Source organism: Loxodonta africana, chromosome 6, assembly GCF_030014295.1.
Source record: "Loxodonta africana isolate mLoxAfr1 chromosome 6, mLoxAfr1.hap2, whole genome shotgun sequence".
Taxonomy (NCBI): domain Eukaryota; kingdom Metazoa; phylum Chordata; class Mammalia; order Proboscidea; family Elephantidae; genus Loxodonta; species Loxodonta africana.
The window spans coordinates 19,387,691-19,396,965 of record NC_087347.1 but is presented as its reverse complement, the minus strand read 5'-3'; the positions used below and the strand labels follow the sequence as shown (position 1 = coordinate 19,396,965).

At 36.9% G+C, this 9,275-nt stretch overlaps 1 long non-coding RNA gene across 1 annotated transcript; it reads left to right on the top strand.

The window, feature by feature from the left end:
* The first annotated feature begins 3,181 nt into the window (after positions 1-3,181).
* LOC135231526 (uncharacterized) lies at positions 3,182-6,536 on the top strand. Its single transcript, XR_010322224.1, has 3 exons — positions 3,182-3,244; positions 4,447-4,537; positions 6,475-6,536. It is a non-coding gene; the product is annotated as an uncharacterized LOC135231526 (long non-coding RNA).
* Positions 6,537-9,275: the final 2,739 nt, after the last annotated feature.

Genomic DNA, 9,275 nt, shown 5'->3' with positions numbered 1-9,275 from the left:
AAAATGAGGCAGAGCCAAGATGCAAGACTGTTCTGCCGGTGATGGCAGAATAGTGTCTTCCTGAAAGAACCTTTAAAGAAAGCTCACATGCTCATTAAAATTGAAAATTTAGTCTTCACAAGGCAGGTTCTTTCCCTCAGTACCTGTTGGCTTGGTGATTTTAATGAATAACACCCAATAATTTTTGAAGGTTTACTTTGCTGTTAGGAAGTGATTGGAAAGGGCTTGGTCGAGGATAGATTTAATCTTAATGTTTTTTTTTTTTTTCTTTTTCTCTTTACATTTCCAAGATGATTGTTGTTAATAAGAGACTTTATTCTACCTTTTGGTTCATAACTGAAATATCAGAACATTCTTAGGAATATGTGAATTGGCAACTACACATTTAAAACCTTTACCGTGTAGAATTTTCTTATCCAAAATTCTAGCTTTTTTTTCGGATCATACACTAAACTTAGATTTGGAAAAATTTTATGTGGTATAAGGAAGGTGAGTGGATTGAAATTCATGTGGTTTTCTTTCTGCTGAACTAACATACAACTCTAGTAAGAAAATTGATACTTAGATTTGCCCTTTGGAGAGCCTAGTAGAAAAGAGGAGTATGTATTAATCCCTTGCTATCTAATATGAGGCCATGAACTCAGATGATGCTCAGCAAATCATGGATTTTTCAAGACTTTTTCCCTCACTCAAGCAAACACTGCAAATCTGTTTTAACATGGCTTTAGCTATGCCACATCGAACTGAATCCCCTGAAATGCCGCTATATATACCACATGGTGAGAATAGTTTTTCTTTCAATATCAGCGTCTAAGAGGGTTCAGATCTACTAGAATTTCTAAAATTGTGATGAGGACCAATTTGCAGCACAGTTACCTAAAAGTCATGTTAACAATGCAGATTCCTTGTCCTCACTGCCAAACCTCTAGAGTGGGAATCAGGCATCAGGTCCTCAGGTGATTCTTATGGAATTTAAGTGGAATTTAAGACTCTGTCTTATATACTAACTGCTCATGTCCATCCTTAAAAAAACAGACAAAAAGTCAAAACCACTGAGTTTGAATCAGCTCCAACTCATAGCAACACTATAGGATAGAGTAGAAGCCCAACAGGGTTTCCAAAGAATGGCTGGTGAATTTGAAATGCAGACCTTTTGGTTGGGAGCAGGGCCCTTAACCACTGCATCACCAGGGCTCTTCTTACCCCTCCCTATGATCCCACAATAGGAAAGTCCTATGAAACATGAGAAAAATGAGTTAATAAAGGATAAATATGTTTTCTTTCTCACAGTCATTTTCTCTAGCAACCCTTTCTGTGTTGGTATCCAGCTTCAGATCTCCTGTGTAAATGTAGGGTTTAATCAACTAGTTACTGTCATGTTGATCCAACTGATAGTGTCTCCCTGTGTGTCACAGTACGATTGTACCCACAGAGTTTCCATTAGATGATTGTTTGGAAGTACATTGCTAAACCCTTCTTCTGAGACACGTCTTGGTGGACTTGAATCTCTAGCCTTTTAATTAGCAGTTGAGCTTGTTAAACGTTTGCACTACCTAGGAACTCCAAGTATGGCATTAAAACCCAGTGCTGCATTAGGGATCCCTAAATCCACGGACGATTCACTAAGTATGAATCAAAAAGTATAATTTCTGTATAGATTTGACCTTCATCCACATTAAAACTTTTGTGGTTCTTAATAGCTGGCATACTTGAAATAAAAAATGTTATTGTTCCTTTAAAAACTTTTCTACACAGACATTAACCCTCTGAAAATGATAATCAACAAAAATGTAAGAGTTCTAAATCTGACCACATTCTACAATTAATAGATATTTCCAATTTTGTTTTGTTTTTGTAGTTTCTTGACTAAAAAAAAAATGGTGCTTACTGCACAAAATGATAATCATAATTAAAATCATAATTAGCAAATATTAATTACATGTATATGTAGATGGTAGAAATGGCAAATGTTCTACTTCCTATACCCTTACCACAATTAAAAAAAAGGAAGAAGAAATATAATAACTATAATGAAAACAATGCTGCTTCCTATTGAAAGACTTCTGTTACAGGTGTTATCCTAAGGACTGCTTTTGCTTAACCCTCACAGCTAACTTATCGGTTATTCTAATTCAATATCACACATCCAGGCTTACTGATCATCCTCATAGACGTTGGACATCCTTGCCACCACTTCAGAAATGTTGTTCCCATTGCCTAAAATGCACTCCAGTTTTCTAATTTTTATTGTTGGCAAAATATAAAAACCTAACATTTGCCTCTCAACATTTCTCACATGTACAATTCAAAAAAAAAAAAACAATAACATTAACCACGTTGTGCAACCATCATGAATATCCATTGCCAAATTTTCCATCCCCATGAACAAGAACTCTATGTTACCTAAAAAATGGTTCTCCCCTTTTCTCTACAACTTTGTATATTCTAGATTCTTCATATTAATAAAATCATACAAATGCACTCTACTTCTATTAATTAAAACCTTACACGATCTTCCAGGTCCACCTCAATTCCTACCTCCTCAAGAAGCTTTTCTCAGGATTCTAGTCCTCACAAAACTCTCTCAGAATTCCCAGAGTCACTCATTACTGTTGTCATATTTTCTGTATCTTGTCTTCTTAGACTAGATGCTTGTTACTCTCCTTTTATGCATCCCACAGGTTTCTAGCATTGATCTGGCAAGATACTGCGTGCTAATCAAAGCTTGCTTATTTATTAACTCTCCAAACCAAATACTGACCTGAATACCAAAAGTCTTCATTAAAGCAAGTGCTTTTATGAGCTGTGTGTCTTGCACAAGGGAGTTTGACTGACTTCTAATAGACCCTGCAACCCATACAAGTGTGCTGATAGTTTTCAGGAGTTGACCTTCAGGCCAAGTCACCAAAGATTACTTGTAACTTACTTGAATTGAAAGCAATCACTTAAAGCATTGAAAATAATTTTGGAGCTCAATTTCTTTTAGAGCTGACAGCCATCCCATGTATATTGTCTTAAGGATAATTGGAATCTTGATTTTTGCAGGGAGGACTGCTTTCATTCAGCATGGAGGAGCTTTGCGACGTGATGGCTAACACCTCACTGGGCTCGCCATACCAAAGATACGTTAGAATTATACATTTAATATTCAAGCATGGAGATTTGCCTTGCTTTGCTGCAAATTACAGAGAGAAACTGGAAGCCCTCTTGGACTCTTCCATCGACCACCACAATCCTACAGCAAGTAAAGTTTTATATGGTGAAAATGAAAAGTGACAAAATAACCAGAGCTAAGGAGCCTGTTTGGGGTTTTTAAGGGGTTTCCTCAAGGATGGGGACAAAGAGCAAATGAGTTGAGGAGCTGGACAAACACAGATTAAACCACTTTAGTAAAAGATTCAGAAATACCAAATGCTTAGGATTGCAAGAAGCAGAACACAGAAAGGTGACCCTTAGTACTTTTCAACACTAATCTAGCATTACTGGTGCCAATGAAATACTTCACTCCACTCCAAATTCTATATAGCGTAGTTCTCCAAATGTGGTTGCACTCTGAAATGACCTAATCTGTTGTCATCCATTCGATTTCGATTCATGGCAACCACATGTATTACAGAACAGAAATGTACCTTGGGTTTTCTTGGCTGTAACCTGTATAGGACAATATCACTAGGCTTTTATTGCATGACACTGCTGGGGGGGTTCAAATTGCCAACCTTTAAGTTACTAGTTGAGTAAAAATCATTTTCACTACCCAGGGACCCTCTCTCTCTCATTAGCCTGTTTGACAACCAATATAACTACATCTTCAAGCTATTTGTAGTATGAATATTTTTAACATGTTTAACTAAATTGATCAAAGACATGTGAATCCTTGACATAGCTGCTAGACTCTAAATGAACTGAACAACTCAGTTTTTATCCACAAATTGTTGAATTGATCTATATCATCCCACCAATATTGGTGACCTCTGGGGGAGAAGTTGTAGTCATAGCATGACTGAAAAGGTGGAGATGGTGAGCACAGGGGCATTGAGTTGTGCATCCTTCCTTCAAGAAACGTCATGGAGAAGAGCCTGTGACATCCTGAAGGGGAGTTAACTAGAGGCAGATGCAGATAGAATGGAACATGTTCCAGTAGAAGCTGGAAATCAAGGGTGGAAAGAAGGACAGAATCGAGGTGCTCATAGAGATGGTCCTAAGGAAAAAAGATAGAACTACTTTAGAATCATGTGGGAACCTTGCCAGAATATTCTTCATTGGACGTAGCTTCAGGTCTTGCCCTGATAATGTTGGACATCACTAAAAATACTGATATGATGAGATCAAGTGTGTTTTAGAATGTCGCGAGCATCATGTAAATTTGTGTACTGAAATCTTTTAATCTTTTTATTTGGTAATTGAAAAAATATTTCTGGTTAAGTCAATTGATGTTTTGCTTTCTAGTCAGGCAATTCTTCTACCAGTCTTGCACTGAATTTGGGTTCTTTCACACCACGGATTCAAAGAACCAGCCCTTCACTGGATTGCCTCTCAGGTAAATGTTCTATTTTGACTTCTGTTTGTCACTAGAAACCATGATGGCAGGTTTTTTCGTTTTCTTTCTTTGTCTTTTTCTTTCTTTGTCTTTTTCTTTCTTTCTCTGTTTCTTTCTTTCTTTCTCTGTTTCTTTCTTTCTTTCTTTCTCTGTTTCTTTCTTTCTTTCTCTCTTTCTCTGTTTCTTTCTTTCTTTCCTCCTTTCTTTCTCCTTTCTTTTCTTTCTTTCTTTCTTTCTTTCTTTCTTTCTTTCTTTCTTTCTTTCTTCCTTTCTTCCTTTCTTCCTTTCTTCCTTTCTTCCTTTCTTCCTTTCTTCCTTTCTTCCTTTCCTCCTTTCTTTCCTCCTTTCTTTCTTTCTTTCTTTCTTTCTTTCTTTTCTCCTTTCTTTTCTTTCTTTCTTCCCTTCTTTCCTTTTTCTTTCTTCTTTTCTTCCTTCCTTCCTTCCTTCCTTCCTTCCTTCCTTCCTTCCTTCCTTCCTTCCTTCCTTCCTTCCTTCCCTCCTTCCTTCCCTTCTTCCTTCCTTTCTTCCTTTCTTTCTCTCTTTCTTTTTTTTCCACACTTAAATTGATCAAGTTGGCCAATTTCAGATTGATAAAACTTAAGGTAGAAATATTTTAGATGGAAGTTTGAGAAATCAAAAACAATTCCAATAAGATACGTAGAACCAAATCTCAGATTTCCAAATCTGACTTAATTAGTAGCTGCCAGGAAACACTCTATAGGTTTTAGACCATGAGTAAGAATAAATAAACTAGAAGCCTCGGTCTTACTTGCTGATATTAGAAGGTCATTTTATCTAATACATTTAACCAGGAATGTTCTTTGTGTGTTCATTGAAAAATCCTTTTAAGGATCATGGGTGACACCAAAGTTGCAACTAAAGAAAACAAGTTCTCCATTCGTTTTGGATTTTGGTTATTGAAGGTTTGCTAGTTGTATGAAGCAAGACAGATAACCCTTAGTAAACGTTATTCTCATTGTTTTGTGATCCTTTGTTTATATTTACTGGAATTGTACTGGAAGATATGATTCCTGACTTGGAGCCTGTTTTTTTTCCTATCAAAGGCCAAAGGTCAAATTCCTTAATGAGGAAAGGAGCTAGGACTTAGTCTATGTCAAGTGTATTAATTAAACCACAATTTTTAAGAGTGATGTCTATGGTGGAGGTACCTATTTTGGGGCAAACACCTACTGTAACCTCGCTTGTTCTGGTGTCTATTCCACAAGTGTGGAGAGAAGGCCATCTACATTTTCAGCCCTTTGTTCTTTTGCATATCACTTTTGCTCCTAGGACACAGGAGGAGAAATCTTCCTTTTGATTGGTTCCTTTCTTTAGTCTCTCTCTGTTTGATGTTCTAAACACTCAGGCTAGAACAACTAGAATTGGATGGGCTCCAGTAGCTCTGGGGCCTGCCTCTCTGCACTGGAGGTACCTTTCACTTTTACTTCCTCTGTAGTCTCTTCTTTATCAGGCTGGCAGGCTATGCATTCAGTTTCCTTCCTTCCACAGTGGTTACTAGTCCAAGTACGGAGTTGGGAAGGCAAACGGCAGGGTTTTCCATTTTTTTGTTTGAAGCCCTGGGTGGAGTCCAGAAAATAGCAGCCTGTGGTTTCTATAGCCTCCTTACTAAGGTTGTATATTGAGTTGACCAAAGGTCCAATAAATAAGTACCTTATTGGCCACTTTCCTTTGTGGTTACTGAATTGAGGATCTCATAAGAGGAAAGGCTGCACCCGGACAGATAGCTAGCTAGATAAATAGATATATTTCCTTCTTAAACTGAAGGAATCCTTCTTTAGCTATTTTAAGTAACTCAGATTCTCAGGGGAAAACAAAACAACTAAATAAATAACACCACACTCTTTCCATAGATGTCTTTCCTACATTCCTCAAACCCAGTCTCCAACACCTAAAATTGTGTCTCATTTTCTTTGCAGTTATTTTGTTCAACAATGTTCTGATTTCTTTGGCCCTAAGTTCAATAACGATTCATTGAATATGGGTGTTTTGTCCACCAATGCGTACTATGGTGGCTTCAACGTGACAGGAAGCAAAATCATCTTTCCCAATGGTTCCTTTGATCCTTGGCACCCTCTGGGAATCACAAAAGATATCAGTAAAGATTTGCCTGCTGTCTTCATTAAAGGTAACACATTGTGAATAGTCAAAGACCTATAAATAGTATGAAATATGTCAGCATGTCATAATTTATAAAGGAGGCTAAAGTGTTTCAGTGGTTGAATTCCTGCCTTTATTGTGGGAAAATGGGTTTGAATTCCCTGGCAATACACTTTATGTATAGCCACTACCAGTCTCTCATTAGAGGCTTGTGTGTATTATGATGTACAGGTTTCGATGGGGCTTCCAGATTAAAATGATCTATTTACAGAAATCAGCCAAAGAATGTGCTAGGGATCACAATGGTTTGATCTGCAACCAATTACAGAAATGGCACAGAACGAGGAAGCTTTTAGTTCTGTTGTGTAAGAGGTCTCCAAGAGTTTAGGGCAGATTTGACTACAGTATCAGTATCATTAATAAATTGCTTTTGATGTTGTGATTGACAAAAAGCACAAATTACTTCTAAGCAGGTGATGAGTAGATCATTTAGTCTTGACTAGTATTTCAAATTCTGGCTGTCATCTAAAATAGAACACATTAAAAAGTACTAATTAGCAGAGACATCTGATGTGCCTATAAAATTAACCATTTAAGTACTATTGTCCTTGTGTTTGTGTGTGTGTGTGTGTTCTTAAATAAGAAGAGTATGTGGTTTCATATAATCAAGTGATACGAGGTCATTTTCTTTCGTGAATGGCATTGCTCAATAAAAGAAGTTGTTTTGTCTAAGGGCTCTGAGCAGTGCATAAATCCGTGTCTACCAACACAACAGATTGGTTCTTAGAGTAGTAACCTTACTTGGATCACACCATCTTTCCATGTGATCCACTTTCCCTGCTGAGAGTACTGAAATTAGTTTTAAAATAATCTCAATAAGCTTAAAATTAGTTTTAAAATAATCTCAATAATCTATATGTAAAAAAAATATATAGTACTGGATAAAATGTGTATTTCCACTGCAAAATTAAATCCACTGTTTATTATGCTAATGTGACATTTACAGAAGACTTCACCATGATTTTCAGCTTAAAAACCCTTAAAATTTAATATGAGAATGTCAAAACTGTCATTGGATTTTGTGGCCTTGATATCTCTCATTGAGTGTTGTTCTGGATGAGTCAGTAGAAGTAAGGATAAAGTACATAGAAATAGAGGAGGTGAAGAAAAAGAAACAGCAAGCTTAAAAACCTTGACTTTGACGAGTAGAATTAAAAAAAATAGCTACTTTTGAATGAAATAGGATTAAGGAGAAAGATGCCACATTAATGGGAATTCAGGAAAGGAAAGGGCCCGGCAACAAATTGAGGACCTGCCTTCATAGGTTGCTCTGCTGTAAATGGAGGAAATAACTTAAGTATGAGGGAAAACACAGTAGGTTTATAGCCTTAGTGGCAGAAAAATGAGAAAGTTCAAGGGCTGGATTTACCATTCTTACAATTATCCAACCCAAATCAAGAACACTGTCAAGTTCCTGCTACCTTGCTCTTAAACTTCTCTGTATCTTCTCCTGGAATAGTTCAAAATGTGTCTATGCAGTATCCTTCATCTTTTCTCACTCCAGCTATCCTGAAATGTCTCTGATTCATATTGTGGATGTATGTATATGTGATAGTGTATATGATGTTAGTAGTCAATATTTGCCCAAAAGTCTATCTTATAGGAAGGTGAACAAGGTCATTTTGGTTTTCTGATGAAGACAGAAGGCACTATCGCTATGGTATCTCCCAGAGATGAGATCCTAACATAAATTCTTGGTGGGGAGGGTAATGCCTTATCCATAGCTCCTAATGGTTTTGCTGCTTATGGCTTGGTGACTATAAATTCAGTACCTAGACAGTCTTATGCCCCTTGTTGTTATTGTAAAGAGGACACAACATAAATGTGATCCCAACAGGGACAAACTAATACTTTGTTCTTATCCTTTTCTTGACTCTGCATAGATATCCAGGATGAGATCACATCTTAATGGAAAATTACAATTCTTTTAGAGATTAATTAAAATGTCAATGAGATAGGTGGGAGGATATTTTCAATACCTTAATGAAGACAAATGAGAAAAAATGCAATTAAACAAGTTTCTATTCCATCAGAGCAGGTCAGGGAGTTTTAAGATTTAAACGGTCAGTGTGGCTTTCAGAAACATCAGACTTTAGAAGATTTTCTAGTTTTCTGATCTCTCTCTCTGAAGGCAACCTTGCCCTTTCCCCACCAGGAAGTATCAGATAATGTTCAGAACTGAGTCACAATCCCATGGATATAGCCAGGCAGGAGGTGCTCACTATAGCTGTGACATGGGAACATACAATTCTTGCATACTTGTTTTGACTGCTATTTCGTTCGTATTCAAGAGTGGGTGATGTATAATGTCATAATAGAAACCATGAAGTTGGTCTTGAAATAAAATATATTATGTATTACACATTATATATATTAATCACAAACTTTATGGGTAGTTGCCATTGAGTAGGCTCCAATTCACAGCAATGCCATGAACAAAAGAACCATTATGAATACTGGCACACTTGAGTGTAGTATTGCCTTCCAATCTAGGGGGCTCACCTTCCAGTGCTATGTTGTTGTTGTTGTTAGGTGCCATCGAGTCAGTTCAGACTCATAG